Source organism: Macrobrachium rosenbergii, chromosome 15, assembly GCF_040412425.1.
Source record: "Macrobrachium rosenbergii isolate ZJJX-2024 chromosome 15, ASM4041242v1, whole genome shotgun sequence".
NCBI classification, from domain to species: domain Eukaryota; kingdom Metazoa; phylum Arthropoda; class Malacostraca; order Decapoda; family Palaemonidae; genus Macrobrachium; species Macrobrachium rosenbergii.
Window position 1 is genome coordinate 13,549,414 of NC_089755.1, and position 16,995 is coordinate 13,566,408.

At 43.8% G+C, this 16,995-nt stretch overlaps 1 long non-coding RNA gene across 6 annotated transcripts in view; it reads right to left on the reverse strand.

Moving 5' to 3' along the window:
- LOC136846445 (uncharacterized) overlaps positions 1-16,995 on the reverse strand; it is a 798,351-nt gene that overhangs the window by 22,448 nt on the left and 758,908 nt on the right. For 3 of the 6 annotated variants that reach the window (XR_010855391.1, XR_010855395.1, XR_010855390.1), the window contains exon 2: positions 15,262-15,378. The exons of the other annotated variants lie outside the window; for them this stretch is intronic. This is a non-coding gene — a long non-coding RNA (uncharacterized lncRNA). The remainder of the gene's footprint in view (positions 1-15,261; positions 15,379-16,995) is intronic. 6 annotated transcript variants of the gene reach the window in all.

The following is a 16,995-nucleotide window of genomic DNA, read 5'->3' on the forward strand; positions in this document are numbered from 1 at the left end:
ACTTGCTTGTAATCTTAACATTTGAGAAAATGTAAAATTACTTTTTAATGGCATAATATTAAAACAAACTTTCATAAAAATACTCAGATTTTTCTGGTTGCTCTCTCATCTTGGCTCAATTTGAGAGGTAACCTTCATGACTCAAAAAGCTAAAGAAAACAACCACAAACTTTCCTGGCATGAAAAGCAACAATCCAAAAATGAACATAAAAAATGATTCCGAAGAAGTAACCAAGTTTAACAAAATAAACCTGTCCCATAAAAGATTCTTGAAAAGAAAGTTCTTTGTATAATTTGATGTCAATATGAAAAAATCATACACAACAGCAGCTTAAAGCAAGAAAATACTGTAATCAAACTAACAGGAAAAAGCTGATTACCAATTAGAAGGAGAAAAAAACCTAACTGATCATTTTCTGCAGATTTAAGGTGTCAGAATTCATTATTATTTATTTGAACTACCAAGCCTGATACAATAAAGCATACTAATGTCTTACTTCTGTAAAAATCCTATTATATCAGACAATAGCAAGGATTGTTACATTATAATGAGATTAATACTGAAAGTTCAATGAAGAATTGTTTCTTAATGGTAGAAGACCTTTGGTGATACAAGAGCCAAGAAAGATATATACTTCAAGTAAAACGCATTCTTACAGAAATTAGTTTCATACACAAAGAACAATAACAGTATACACATGAGGAATTAAGCAAGAAGTTTTAGGATGAGCAATAACCTTGAACATGGAAACAAATTAGCAATAACAAAACTCAAGACTAAGAACGGAAAACTGTCAAACCATAAAAAAAATCACATCAATGGAAGACCAATGACATGTCAATTTACACTGTAATAAAAATAAACATTCTTCTATGTATTATACTGACTTGGGCTGACAACCAGTTAAAAATGATATTTTTATGATAAAATAAAGTTTTGTACATACTTACCCGGCAGATATATACTTAGCTATAGTCTCCGACGTTCCCGACAGAAATTCAAATTTCCGTTTTGGCACACGCGACAGGTAGGTCAGGTGATCAACCATACCCGCCGCTGGGTGGCGGGAATAGGAACCATTCCCGTTTTCTAATCAGATTTTCTCTTCCACCTGTCTCCTGAGGGGAGGCTGGGAGGGCCATTAATCGTATATATCTGCCGGGTAAGTATGTACAAAACTTTATTTTATCATAAAAATATCATTTTTGTACATGCAACTTACCCGTCAGATATATACTTAGCTGATTGGCACCCTTGGAGGAGGGCAAGAGACAGCTAATAACTAAAAACGGGAAACAACATATGTTGTAGGATAAACAAAAACCATGGTTCTTACCTGATTGGGCAGAAGACTTCATGGATACTGTCTATGAGTCTGCTTGCCTCAAGAGCTTCAGCGAGGATGTGACCTATGACTGACAGCCCTTCTGGATCATATCAATGGGGATGACCCACTTACATGACAGAGCCTGTTATGGATCGTGTCAATGGGGGCTGACCCACTTACATGACAGAGCCCTCTACCTGAATCATATCAATGGGGCTATCCCTCTTACATGACAGAGCTAGGTAATAAAAATACAAGGAGCTAAACAACCAATCCCGACCACCTGACCAATCCTAACCTTGTTAGTGATACGAGATGAAAAGGAGAGAGATACTCCAACACTCTCTTTCAACCGACCATAAAACACACACCACAAACAATTAAAAAAACTAACATTAACTAGACTAAAAAGGATTAGATTCAGCTCCTTGACCCAGCACCGAATCCATGGATACGTAAGCTCCTAGAGAGAAGCACTTCATCATAATGTAACACTCTACATCTCTCAAATAATGAGAAGCAAACACTGAATTACATCTCCAGTAAGTAGAGTCCACAATAGACTGGAGGGACCAAGACTTGTGAAAAGCCAGAGAAGTAGCTATGGCTCTCACCTCATGTGCATTTCACTCTTAGGAGCTGAAAGTGCTCATCTTCACATGAAAGATGAGCCTCTTTGATAATATCCTTAATAAAAAAAGCCTGGGCATTCTTTGAAATTGTTCTTGAAGGATCCTTGACAGAGCACCAAAGACTTTCAAGTGTTCCTCTGAGCTGTTTCTTTCTCTTCAGATAGAATTTAAGGCTTCTTACTGGACAGAGAGTGTCCTCTCCAACTCTTGTCCTGAAAGAAGAGAGTCCTTTGACCTCAAAACTCTAGGCCAAGGTTTTGAAGGGTTCTCATTCTTTGCTAGGAAGAAGGTTTAAAAGGAGCAGATTGCAGAGTCCTTCCTTAAAACCAACTTTGAACCTTCCAAAGCTTGTATTTCACTTATTCTTTTGGCAGCTGAGCAAGAGCAAAAAGAAAAAGTGATTTCCTGGTCAGATCCCTGAAAGAGGCAGATGAGGAGGCTCAAATTTTTAGACATTAAGAATTTCAAAACCACGTCCAAATTCCAGCTGGGAGGTCTAGGGGACTTGTTTTTAGACGTTTCAAAAGACCTTATAAGGTCATGAAGGTCTTTATTTTCTGAGATGTTCAGATCTCTGTGTCTAAAAACTGAAGAAAGCATACTCCTGTATCCCTTTAATGGTGGAAACCGCCAGGTTACACTGTTCCCTTAGGTAAGAGAAGGAAATCCAGCAATGTTTGTTACAGAGGTACTGGAAGAGGACATCTTTCTGAGCTCTGCACCATCTTCTAAAGACTTCCCACTTCGACTGGTAGAGGCGCAAGGTAGAAGATCTTCTGGCTCTGGCGATAGCCTCGCAGCCTTGTGCGAAAAACCCTTCGCTCTAACCAGTCCTTCGAATAGTCTGAAGGCAGTTAGGTTGAGAGCGGGGAGATTCTTGTGAATCTGTTGAAGTGGGGCTGTTTGAGAAGATCGCTCCCTGAGGGGAAGCGATCTGGGAAAATCTATCATCCATTCCAGTACCTCTGTGAACCAGTCTCTGGATGGCCAAGTGGGGAGCGATCAGGGTGAGTCTTGGTTCTGACGAACTGAACTTTCTTACCACTTCCCCAGGATCTTGAGGGGGGAAAAGCATACCCGTCTAGACCTGTCCCAATCTAGGAGAAGACTGTCTATTGCTACTGCTCTGGGGTCCGAGATAGGAGAGCAGTAGTTCTCCAACCTCTTGTTCCAATGGGTTGCGAAGAGGTCGATATGAGGTCTCCCCACAGGAACCACAGCCTTTCGCAGAAACCTCTGATGGAGAGTCCACTCCGTGGGAAGAACCTGATCCTTCCTGCTGAGAAGATCTGCCCTCACATTCCTTTCTCCCTGAACAAATCTGGTGAGGAGAGTCTGATGTTTCTCTCCTGAGCCCACAACAGAAGGTTCCTTGCTGCAATGTAAAGGGAGAAGGAGTGTGTTCCCTCCCTGTTTTCTGATATAAGCCAGGGCTGTGGTGTTGTCTGAGTTGACAAGAACTACTTCCCTTGACCAGAAGTTCGAATCTCCAAAGAGCCAAGATGAATGGCTGATAGCTCTTTCTTGTTGATGTGCCAGGACATCTGGTCTCCTTCCCAGGTGCCTGACACTTCTTCCGAGCCTAGTGTTGCTCCCCATCCCGACTCCGATGCGTCTGAAAACAACACTAGGCGAGGGCTCGGCGGTTGAAGAGACAGTCCTAGACCCATTTCTGGGGTCTAACCACCAGTTGAGATGTTGTTCTTTATCTTGTCCGAAATTTGGAAAAAGTCTGACAAGTCTTGGGACTTCCGATCCCAAGATTCTTTCAGGAAGAACTGAAGAGGTCTCAGGTGAAGCCTTCCCAGAGAAACGAACTGTTCCAGCGAGGAAATGGTCCCCAGCAGACTCATCCATTCCCTCGCCGAACAACTGTCTTTTCTCCTAGAAAGTCTGTCACCTTTTGAAGGCAGCGTTCCCTTCTTTCCTTGGGATGGAAAGGCTAGAAAACCTCGAGAATCCATCAGAATCCCCAGGTAGACAATTTCCTGCTGAGGAATCATCTGGGATTTCTCGAGGTTTACTAAAAGTCCTAGGGACTGGACCAGGTTTAAAGGTGAGAGAAAGGTCCTCCAGACAACTGTTCTTTGATGGAGCCGAATCAGCCAATCGTCGAGATACATTGAAATCCTCACCCCTCTAAAGTGCAAGCCAGTGAGCCACATTCCTTAAGATGGTCGTGAACACTTGGGGGCTGTGGAAAGTCCGAAGCACAGAGCCCTGAACTGAAAGGTTTTCCCGTCTGAACCATGAACCTCAGGAACTTCCTGGAGGAGGGATGGATGGGAATGTGGAAGTAAGCATCCTGAAGGTCCAGGACACCATCCAATCTCCTGACGAAGAGCGACAGAACTGAAGACGTCGTCTCCATTTTGAACTTCTTTCTTGATTGAAGAAAAACGTTCAGGGAGCTCACATCCAGAACCGGTCTCCAACCCCGAGGATTTTGGAACCAGAAAAAGACGGTTGTAAAACCCGGGGAATGAAGATCTTGAACGGTTCTATGGCAGCCTTTTTCTAGCATTTGTTCGACACTGCTAGAAGAAGGGCTTGGTTCTTGATGGGATCCTTGTATCTGGCGGATAACTCCCTGGGAGTTGATGTCAAGGAGGACTTTCCCTGAAGGGGATGAGGTAGTACCCTCTTCTCAAAATGGAGAGGGACCATTCGTCCGCCCCTCTCTGTGCCCAGACCTCGGCGAAGTTCAGAAGTCTGGCACCCACTGGAGTCTGGAGGACTTGATTTTCACTTGGACTTCCTGGAAGGGAGTCCTGAAAGACCTTCCTCTTCTCTCAGGTCTACGCCTCCTGAAGGATAGACCTGGACCTCGAAAGGGCTCCTGAAAGGGCCTTCTCCTTCTTAGCAAAATGGAGCAGCAGGTCTCATCCTCTTTGATGACTGAGCCAGAAGGTCCTGAGAAGCCTTTTCAGATAAGGATCGAGAAATCTCCTTCACAGTTTTTGAGGGAAAAGATGGGAGAAAGAGGAGCAAACAAGAGGGAGGACCTCTGGAGAGGAGAGACCGATTTTGAGAGGAAAGAGCTGAATACTGACCTCTTCTTCAGCAGGCCAGTGCCGAAAGGAAGCGATCTCCATCAGAGCCGTCCCTCACAGCTTTGTCCAAGCAAGACAAAACACTACTGAGGTCATCCATACTGACTGAATCCTCTTCAAGTCCTCTTGGCTAAGGCCCCAAGAGACCAGTCCATAAAGTTGAAGACTTCCACAACTACCGGAAAAGACCCTTGAGGAAATGGTCCATTTCACTCATTCCCCAAGAAGCCTTGGCCGAAGAAAGGGAAAGTCTTCTGGAAGAATCAACCAGAGGAAGAAAATCTGAGCCAGCAGATGAGGGGGAGAGCCAACCCCATAGGCTCCTTGGTCTCATACCACATTCCTGCTTTCCAGAAAGTTTCAAAGGAGGCAAAGAGAAAACAGTCTTGCCTGCATCCTTCTTCGATTGCAGCCACTCCCGAAGCCTTTAAAGGCTTTCTTCATGGAGATCGTAGGGACGCATCTTGATAATAGAGAGGATCTAGTTGACTTGGTGCTCAAAGCAAAGATCCAGGAGAAGGAGGAGAAGCAGGACAAAGAGAATCTCCAAACTCCTGAATAAGAAGAGCTGTCAACCTCTTGTAATCAGAAATTGTGCATCCTTAGGAGAATCATCCTCCGAAACTTCCAGGTCCAAAGGAGGAGGAGAACGGAGAAGAAGAAGGGCATTTATCAGAAGAAGAGCGCCTAGAAGGAGAAGAGCCTTTGTCCACTGGAGAACTGATCCGGAGAGAAGCGCCTGAAGGAGAATGGCGCCTGACAGAAGAAGAAGCTCGAACGGAGAGGAGCCCTGACAGGAGAGGGGCGCCCTACCAGTCCACTGGCTGGAGAGAGCTTCTTCCAGAAGAGAGAGCAGAGCGCCCTGACTGAAACGCTATCTCCAACAGGAGAAGAGCGTCGAAGATGGAGCGGCGCCTAACCTGGCGGAGGGAGAAACGCGAGGAAGGAAGAAGGAGAGCCTGCCCAGGAATCTTATCAGGGAAGAGTGCCTAACAGAGAGAGCGCGCCAAGGAGAGGAGAGCGCCTCTCCGATGCGCCTGGAGCGCCTGGAAGAGAGGAGCCTGCAACCAGGAGAAGAGCGCCTGAAGGAAAGAGCGCCTGCTGCTGGAAAACTTGCTTAAGAAGGAAGCTTGGCAGGAGAAGAGGCGACTTGCTGGGAGAAGAGAGTCTCTTGGAGGACTTGACAGGAAGAAAGAAACATCCTTCCTACGAGAAGAGGAGCTCTTTTAAAGAGCCAACAAGAGCAGATAACTGAGCCTGGAGGCCAACCAGGATCTGCTTGGTGGACTCCTGAACACCTGAAGAGAGGAGGAGGGGATCTTCGAGTTCTCTTCCTGACAACAGGAGAAACCTCAGGGAAGCGCTCAGGGCTAGAGTCCAAAGCTCTCCTCTAGGAGCCTTCCAAGTCCTCTTCAAAGGGCGCGACTCCTCAGCCGAACTCCAACCACGTACTGTTGGGGAGAAGAAGCAAGCAGAAGAAGAGAAACACTTTTCAGGATCCCTTTTCTATGGCGATCCAAGGCAGCCTGGGACGCTTTGTCAACAGGAGCTGCCGAAGGGACGCCTGACCGTTGGGAATGCTCTTCATCCCCCCTTGCGGCTGTCGACATTCCTCCTCCACTGGGTCTGGGAGTTTGGAAGAGGTCTAGGCCTAGGAGCAATGCGGAGCCGGTCAGACGCCCCCTCCACTACACTGGGGACACACACAAATCACTGTCACTTTCACTTTCTTTCTTCCAAAGCACGCATCTGCAACTGCATCTTGCGGATCGAAGCTTTCATGGCAGCCATCTCAGAGGACGAATCCACAGGTTCGATGAAGGGAGAAGGAGCTGAAACCAAAGGATGACAGGAGAATCTGGAAGAGTGTTAGGTCTCTAAATCTACCTCTGCAAAGAGACCTACTCGAGCTTCTGGAAGAAGCCTTCCTAACTCTATCCTTCTCAAGCTTCTTCAGATAAGAAGACAAAAGGCCTTCCATTCTTGATCAGTGAGATTCTCACATCCTTGCACAAGTGTTGTCAAAAGAACATTCATTTCCCTACACACCTCATACATACAGAATGAGGATCTACCGAAGCTTTCGGCAAGTCTCACCTTACAATCTTGACCTAACACACACACGAAAACACAGGTGCAACATTCTGATCAGACATTCTTAAAGAAAAATCCAAAGCCAAATCAAAAACAGTCCACAAAAGCGTATGCCAAGCCAAAGATCCAATACGTCACCAAAGGTCAGTCCAAAATAGATCCTCAGCAAGCGAAAAATGAAAATCAAAGCAGGAGGAACCAACAACAGATGTTGCCGGAACCAGCGACAGAGAAAATCTGATTAGAAAACGGGAATGGTTCCTATTCCCACCACCCAGGATGGGTAAATCTTTCACCTCTTCTACCATGCCATGTGCAAGAAATTTGAATTTCTGTCGGGAACAAAGAGACTATAGCTCTCTTATATAGAGAGGGTAAGTTCATGTACAAAATGAATAATTTACAACCCCTTGTGGGGCCTCATTTACAAGACAAATTTAAAGTTTACCAACTATATATGTTTTTTCTAATGTTAATTTTATTGTAATTTTGTAAAATTATTATTCTGCTCACCCAATATCAAATGAGATAAAAAATCGAGCAGTAACAAATTGAGCTGGCTAAGCTATTTGCTTAAAATATAACATCCAAATTTACCAGAAGGAAGATTCAGTAATCCTTTTTTTTTAATTTTTGGTGTCAGGATCAGTCATTATTTCTTTGAAATGACATTTAAATAGTTTACTTGTTTCTCCAAAAAACAAAATGGTGTTTTATATTGAGTTGATGAAATTTACATTATCACAGGCAGAGTGTCAACGTTAGTCAGGTTTTGGGTCTCATCTAGATCGCTATCTTTGGTCTGATAAAAGCAAGAAGGAATTTATTTTGAGTAGCAGAGACAGTACCCTTTAGTTTTCATTACAACACCAGTAAGGCAGTACACTGAAGTCAATGGTGTGATAGGACAGCACTGAAGTCAATTTAGATGATTAATGGGTATGATGAACCTTTTAATTTCAGAGAGTATGGAGACCTCTACGTTTGGATGTGTGGTTGACTTCTTTAGGCAACAAGAGGATTTTAAGATGGTTATATACACTGTCTTGAGTCAGCATATCAGCAAATTCTTGTGTCGAGGATGTATTCCTGTTTTGACCACTGGTTGCTGGTCATTTGTTGATTTGACTGATTTTGTTTGCTTATTTTTATCCTGTTGGCAGTGAATAACTACTTCAACATTTTGAGAGATTGTCAGTCAGCGTTGCTTTGGTGTGTAATAATCACCGTAATTATTATGTGTCCTATTATTCTATCTGAACCTTGATTTATTATATTTATTATAACAATGTTTACTGTATTTGAGCAGAGATGTGGTTCTGGTAATGATTTACTTCATGTTAAACTATTTAATGTTCATTTATTTAAGAACCTGATGAACCAGGAAGTAGTTCATGACAAATTGGCGACCATGACAGGATCGGTTCTGTGGTGGCCAGTGGTTCTCTGGCAGTCTTGAGGGAGTGAGTGTGTGGTCAGTTTAAAAAAAATTTTTTTGTAAAAAATTTTGTTTTTGCTTAGGTAGGGAGGTGTAAGGTATTATGGTATTTCTACTGTTTGAATTTGTAACAGCCTTGTGTGGATTGCTTGGTTGTTTTACCTGCCCTCCTGTGTTTTTGTTATGTTGGTGCAAGGCAATGTTTGTTGCCCACTCTTTTTAGATTCAGTTAAGGTTAGCCCAGCAGCAGATTTACATCCCAACAGCAACTGGTGATGGCTACCTGTTGGCCGCTGCAGGTCAAGGAGGAGATCGTCCTGCAGGTTGAGGATGAGGTTGGCAGTTAAGGACTCGACAGCAACAGGTGGTGGTTACCTGTTGGCCACTGCAAGTCAAGGAGGAGATCGTCCTGCAGGTCGAGGTTGATGTCCTTCAGTATGGAGTTGTTACTTGGAGTAGCTGGTGTTCGCTACTTTTATGTGGTCTGTGGTTCAAGGATGAAGGATGGTTAAACCATAACCATCGCAGGAGGATTCATCCTTGTGACCTCTGAGGGTGTTGTAACTGTGTGTGAAGTCTACAGTTTTATTACTGATTGTTTGTTTATTGCTGTTGGTCTGTGGTTGTTTCCATGTTTATTGTTGATACTAATGAGCAAGTGTATGGCTCAGGTGTGTGTTTATGTCATTATTGTTGATGTTGATGATCAAGTGTACGGCTTAGGATATTTTCATATCATAATAGGATGGGGATGAGCAAGTGTATGGCTCAGGTGTTTGTCATTATTGTTGATGTTGATGAGCAAGTGTATGGCTCTGGTGTTGGGCAGGTTTATGGCCCTAATAATGTAATGGTGTCAAGCTTTATTATTTCATTTATTGTCAACTTCTGCTGCTGTAATCCATTTTTATTATGCTTTTGGCTGGAACCTTAACTCAATTGTAAATATGTAAATGGACTTAGAGATAATTAATAAATAGGTTTAAGGTTATTTTTGTTGTTGTTTTGCTCCCTCTTCCTTGTTTTGCTTTTGGACTCCCTGGTCTCTCCAGTTCCAGTCCTCATTTATTTAAGAACCTGATGAACCAGGAAGTGGTTCATGACAGGAGGTTTCAAAGGAACTGGTAAGGTCGCTGAGGTCTTAAAACAATAACCTATACCCTTTGATGGTAGAGGGAGACAACTTCCTATCGGTCCTCAGGAAAGGTAAAAAGTCAGCTAACTGGTTTATAGAGGTTCTAGAAGAAGAGATGTTATTTTGTCAGTACCATTCTCTGAAAACTGACCACTTGGATTGGTAGAGCCTGCTAGCATTAGATCTTTTGCACCCAACAAAAGCTTCTGTAGCTTGCTTTGAAAAGCCTTTTCACTCTGACGAGGCTCCTGACAGTCTGAAGCCTGTTATGGTCAGAGAGGACAATCCCCTATGGGACCTTAGGAAGAGAGGCTGTTTGAACACTGACTGTCTTTGTGGCAGAAGTCTTGGAAGTCCATTAACAGACAGCAGATCCAGAAACCATTCCTTCCTGGGCCAGAACGGAGCGATCAGGGTCATCGAGACATTCTGGTGGGAGGAAAACTTGTTGATCGCCTCCCTGATCAATCCCAAAGGTGGGAAGGTGTGGACATCCAGGCCCATCCAATCTAACAGCATGGCATCCGTCGCCCATGTTGCGAAGAGGTCCACAGCTGGTTTGTCTCAAAGTTTCCAGAAATTGTCGCATACAAGGGAGTCCAGAGTCTACTCCATCAGCAGCACCTGATTGCAGAGATTCAATTCGTCTGAAAGGATGTTCATTTTTCCCCACAAGAAGCAAGTAATAATCTTCACCTGGTACTGATCTGCTCAGAGAAGGTCTTTCACCAACTTGTAGAGAGAGGAGTGGGTGTTCCCTTGTTTGCAGACATAAAACAGTGCCGTGGTGTTGTCTGCATAAACCGCTACTGCTTTGCCAGAAACTAAAGGAGAAAAAACCTGGAGACTCAGTGAATGGCCCTTAGTTCCTTCGCATAGATGTGGAGCTCTCTGATCTACAGGCCACATCCTTGAGATCTTCTGACTCCCTAGAAGGGCTCCCCAAACCTCCTAAAGCGTCGAAATAAAATTCTAGGTGCAATGGTAGAAGAGACTCCCCTCTCAAAGTCTTTCTACAGACAACCACCATCAAAGTTCCCTCTTGATCTCTGAGGAGATGGGGGGAGAAGGAAGGAGTCCGGTTGGGTTTTCCCACTCCAGCATGATTTAGATAAAACTGAAGAGGCCTCATGTGAAGCCTGACCCTCTTTACGAATGGTTCTACTGAAGCCCAGGTCCCCAGCAGCCTCATCCACTGAAGCACTGAGCAAGTCCAAGGAGGGCGAAGCAGCCAATCTTCCAGATAGAGACAAACGTTGACATCAAGAAGATGAAGCCATTTCCCAAGAGGAGCTACGATTCGCGTGAACACTTCTGGGGCGGTGGACAGGCAGAAGCACAAGGCTTGAAACTGGAGAACTTTGCCCTGATATACAAAGAGCAGGAATTTTCTTGAATCTGAATGCATCGGGACATGGAAAAGGTATCCTACATGCCCAGGGTGGCCATCCTGTTGCCCTGATGGAGATAGGACATGACCTATTGACTGGTTTCCACGTGAAATTTGGTTTTCAGCACGAAACGATTCAGGAAGCTGACCTCCAGAACTGGCCTCTAGGCCCCCCCCCCTTTGATGACATGGGGACCATGAAGAGACTGTATTAGAATCCCTCCGAGCTGACATCTAAAACCTCTATTGCCCCTCTGCAAAGAAGGGACTCTACTTCTAGGGAAAAAGCAGCAAGCTTGTCGGAGTGAACCAAGTAGGCAGTCAAGTTGATTGGCGACTTAGAAGGGAAGTTTTTCATGGACTACCCAAGGATTTGCCCCTCTGCGGCTCCAGTCCTCCCAAAAGAGGTGTAGCCTGGCTCCAACTGCGGCGCGAAGGACTATGTTCTCATTTCTTAGCAGCTGGTTTAAATAAAGGCATTTTGGTCGATCTAGACGGGGACGTGGATCAGTCCCAGGTCTAGATTAAGGTCCATACTTTCCTCCTCGAAAGGGCTGCTGTAGAGAAAAGAATGACTTGGTTGTTGTTGCAGGAGCTTCCTTAGGCCGCTTGGAAAATTGAGCCAGAAGATCAGTTGTCAATTTCTTCTGAAGATAAGAGAGGATCTTCTTAACAGTGTCTTGGGGCAAGAGATGGGGTCTGCCTAATGGAGAGAACAAGAGAGCTGTGTTGTGGTGACTCCTATAGGGGCAAAGGTGCCCCGCAGCTCTCACTTCTTCAAGATTCCCGTAAAAAAACAGGGAGACGAGCTCAGAAGAACCATCCCTGTGCAAGACAATACTCCACACCAGTCAGAGGAGAAATCTTTGGCCAAGACCAGATAAGCCATGATTTTTCTAGCTAAAGCCCCCACCATCCAATCAAGGAAGAAAAAAATTTCTAATACCTTGAACAGATTCTTGGCAAGACGGTCCAGTTCGGGCAACAACAAGGAAATCTTGGCTGTGGAGAATGCAGAACGAAAACCCCCTGGGAGGCACCAGAGACTCCCAAGGAGGGAGCTTCCCCAGTGGCATAGAATTGATACTATTTCTTGAGAAGTTTGGAAGGAGGGCTTTACCTTGGTCCCTATTCATGGCCAGCCACTCATCCACTTCTCGAAAAACTTTCTTTGAGAAAGAGGAAACCACTAGCTTGGGGAGGCAAATGACATCAGCAGTCTGTTTCCTCATAAGAAACGTCGAGGCTGGGGAAACAGGAGCAGCAGGCTCAAAGAAATCTGGAAAATTCGCCAGAAGGAACCTTAGCAATGAATAAGCAGATGAACAAAAATTCGCCAGAAGGAACCTTAGCAATGAATAAGCAGATGAACAGTTTCTTTTTAAAAACTCCATAAGTTCCTTAAGCTGACACTTAATCGGGGTTAAAGCAGAATTTTCCTGAGCTGATGGAGGAAGAGGCACCAAGTGCCCCACTTTTGATGCCAAGCATCCAAATGTTGGCACCAACCACTCCACAGTTGCCACAGTTGACAGAAGGAGGAGAGCTGTCTGCCACATTGAACTGTCTTTTCAAAGGCCGAGAGATGGAAGATTGACGCCACTGACACCTCACATCCAGCAAAGATTCTTCCAAATCTGACAACAGACGAGACGCACTGAACGAGATGCCTTTTCAGTGGCGCTCTGTCATAGCCTGGTGCCATGCAACTGGCCTCTCTTGGACCTCCGGTATGTTTTCTCCCAGGTGCAGGGGACCGGGACAATGACCTTCATCTAGGAGCACCAGACAATGGACAGCCACCTCCTCAACACTCACAACACTGTCACTGGGTGCAACACTGACACTTGGCACCGTTTTCAACACAAAATCCCTGAAAGAGGAAGCTAATTCCATAACAGTATTGGCTAAGAATTTTGCTTCAAGACTGGCAACAGCATTGGGACCGGAAGCATGGGAACCTGGTAAAGGAGTGTGGGGTAAATGTGTAGGAGGGCTAAGGATGAGAGACATAACATGAATCAAAGGAGAAGAAACAGAGCTGTCTTCTACCACATCAGGTAAAGAAGGAATCTCATGACTAACTCTACTTTTGGATATGAGGGCTGCCTTCCTTTTTCTATCTCGGTCTAAGTTGTCCAGATGGGATTTCAAGGTCTTCCCTTTGCTATCTTCCAAATCCTGACACTCTGGACATGTAAGCTCTCTACTATATTCCTGCCCCCTACACTTGCCACACTTAGTGTGCAAATCATAAGCCACTTTAACAAGTCTAATTTTACACCCCTCAATGCAATAATGAATGCTTGAATAGCTGGAGTCTGACATATTTGTCCATCTTACAAATAAAGTTAACTAACGATATTACTAAGATAGGAAAAGCCACCACAAAAAAATGAGAGAGAATACTTCACCAAAAATACTGGACAAAAAACCCCAAAAAAGATGAACCAGCAACTGCACAAGACTACCGACGTTAATCGGGAGCCACAGAAAACGAATTGAAGCTCTATGCTGAGTTGTACCTATCAGTCCCGAAAGTGGGCGGGACCCTATTACCTACACTAGCGATGGCAGCGCCACTGCGAAAATATGAATTTTGTCAGACTGCTGTGTAGAAAGCTAGTAGCTATGTAATTGCTTGGTAAGTCACTTATATAAAATGTTCTGTTGTATGATGTTAGGAAGGATTATTCTAGAAAAACAGCACTCCAAATAGTGAACAGATAACAGATAACCTTCTCTGGCATTTACCATAATACCCTGTACACTGTATCTAACATCTGCATTGCCAGACAGGGATTAAGTTACCTCTCATCTGCTGTTAAATAACTGACCCTTCAAAGAATTAATTTTCAAGACTGTAAACACTTCATTTTGCAAAATTAATATATAGAAAAAAGTATTAATCTCATAGGAAACTGTGTACATAATTTACTCAGATGGCACTTGAAGCTATGAAGTGTATGAGAATGCAAGTTGAATTTCTAAGTCATGTCACAGTTTATAATCATTATTGCATGCCATTCCTACAATAACTCCCAAATTCACTTGTTTGGTTGTTCACTGCTGAAGAGGATTATACTGTATAAGTATTACCGTAAGAAGAGTACCTAACATCTGCCTAAAATGTGAACAAGTGAATCAATTTACGAAATGTGACAAACATACTAAAGGGATATATAATACATTTATCTATACTTCTTCCAAACTCTCATTCATCTGGAAAGATGATCAGGAGGTGGGAAAGTGACCCAGGGCCAAGTCTGATTATCTGTCAGTTTTATTAATTTAATCATTATTATTTTGTTACTTTACTTAAATGGGCTAGTGAAGTAGGTGTAGGCGTTGTACATTTAAGAAATGTAGACAAAGTATGCTGTTAATTTTATTGGGTGTTTGTAAAGCCAGTCCTCTCATTATGTTAGGAATGGTTGCAATGGTTGTTGCTGTGACGTCAGAAGACGTATAGCAGACGGTAGGGAGAAAAACAAATGGTGATGGGAAGCAGTCAGGAGTCTGCGGTGGTGACAAAAGGTTGTGAGTGTTCTTGTTTGTGGTTTGTTGGGTTGTTTTGGCTGTTGGGGTCATGAGCTGGCCTGGGTGAGCAGTGCAACGGGAATAGGTGTGTACAGTAAATTGAGTAATTGTTGCATACTGGTCGGGCTGGGTGTTTATTCAAAGTCTAGAACTCTCTTTTCCTAATTAATAATAATAATGACAGCAAGTATTACTATATAAAGTTTCATATTAAAATTTTATTATTTGGATAGTTACCTACTGTTATAAACAGCCAATGCAAACAAGATAACCACTAAATAACATATGCCTATATCTTTACATAAAAAGAAAACTTTAAAGAAAATTCATGTGATTAAGGAAAGCAATTGATAGATCAAGTTCCCTTGAGACAAACACACAGAGGTTCCTACAAACACCAAAAATACACCATCCCACAACACAACAAAACAGTCCAATAAGAAAAGCACCTCAGTGGACAAGCAGGATACACCACACCACCACAGAAGGGATTTTATTTAGCGGAATCAAAGAAGAGAGGGCAACAGGAGTTGCAATGTAGAATTACCAATATATAAGACAACAATTTTCAGGTTCAGTAGATTCTGATCTCTTGTCTCACTTCTTAATGCAAAGTAGGTCTTGGTGGGTGACTGGGCAATGATTGCTTACCTGCATCAACTTTTGAAGTGTGAAAGTCAATGGGTGAATTCAGAACCTCTGGGTGTAATGGATAATTTTAAGTGACACCTTTCCCTTGGCTTCTGCTGCAATGTTAGGCTTCAACTTCTGGAAGAAGAACAAAGAGAGAGGTCAGAGAAAGTAATTATCTGCATATCTATATACCAGATACAAATAATAAATAAATATGAAAGTGAAGAATGAATGCATGCCAGAAGTCTTAGATTAGTAACAACCACATTCTACATAATCAGCAACCTTTCTACAAAACCTCAACAACCTGATGCATGATGCCAACAGAATAGGGGTAACTATGAGGCCAAAGAATGCTTCCAATGAAAATACATAACCTTTAATACTATTCATTTCACCACCATTTCACAAAACATCACGGAAGAAACATAACATCACAAAAAAAAAAAAAAAAAATGTTTACAGTAATTTGTATTTTTCATAACATACAAACCAGTTCTTTATATTTTCGTCCCACCTCAGCCACCCCTCATTCTAATAACTGGGGCAGTCTGAGTATTGCAACAAATTCTTGGACAAACTTGAGCATAACTGATCCCATCATCCCCTCAAGTGCTTGACTTCAAAGGAGAGGCCATGAATCTCACCTACTCCCTTCACCAAAGCCAGTGAAAGAAGAAAACAGTCTCAAGGGTCAGATTTCTGTGTGACACCTCCTCTCAAAGGCTCGTAAGGGGTACAAGTCAGGCTCCTCAGGAATGAGAATCACATCCCACTCATGGGGACTGAGTTCTCTGGGTAGGTTAAGACTGTTCTGAAGCTTCTCAGGAGCATGGAGATCTTCCACAGAAAGAGAGATTGACTCCTTTCAAACTGAGGATTTGGACAAGTGAAGACCTGTAGCCCTTAATGGCCGAGACAAAGAGAAGCTTCTTTCAGCAAAGAAAGATAAGACAGTCCACGCTACCTGCTGAAGAGTTTCTCTGATTGGAGAGATACTCTGCTGATGACATCAACTATAGAAGATGGCCCATTTCCCCTGGCATGCAGCCACTGAGGATTTTTGAAGGTATCCAGACATCTCCTTTGCTGTGCAGCAAGAGGAACCTCTTGCTCATAGGAGATGCTGGCTAGTCTCCAGGTGTGAAGTGCCAATGCTTCCACAGCCTGGTGGGAATCTCTCTTGGGGCCTCGGATAACACAGCTAGCAGGTCCAGATACCAACCAGCATGTGGCCACTTGGGGGCCACCAGAATCAACCTGAGATCCAGGGTAATCAGCACCCTGTTGATTACCCAACGAATCAGGCAAAATGGAGGGAAGGCATAGATCACTAGGTTGTCCCAAAGGTGCTAAAAGGCGTGAACAGAACACTGAAAGCTTCCTGTTGTGCCAGGTGGCAAAGAGGTCTATACCCAAGGCCCCCAGGCTCAAAGAGCCTCTCTGCAATGCCTGGGTTCAGAGACCATTTCGTCCATATCATGACTCTAGCAACTTGGGTTATGTTTTGAGTCCCTGACATGTACCAGGCAGACAGCTCTACTGAGTGAGCTACTGCCCACAAATGCAACCACACCACCAGACGGTGAAGCTGTAAGGACAGCAATCCCCCTTGCCTGCTGACACATGCCACACTGGTGTTGTCGCTCATAAACACCAAGGAGTGCCCCATCAATTCAGTTCTGAAACTCCTGAAGGACCAGAAATGCAGCTTTCAGTTCCAGGATATTGAGGTGCTTGTCATTCTGGTCC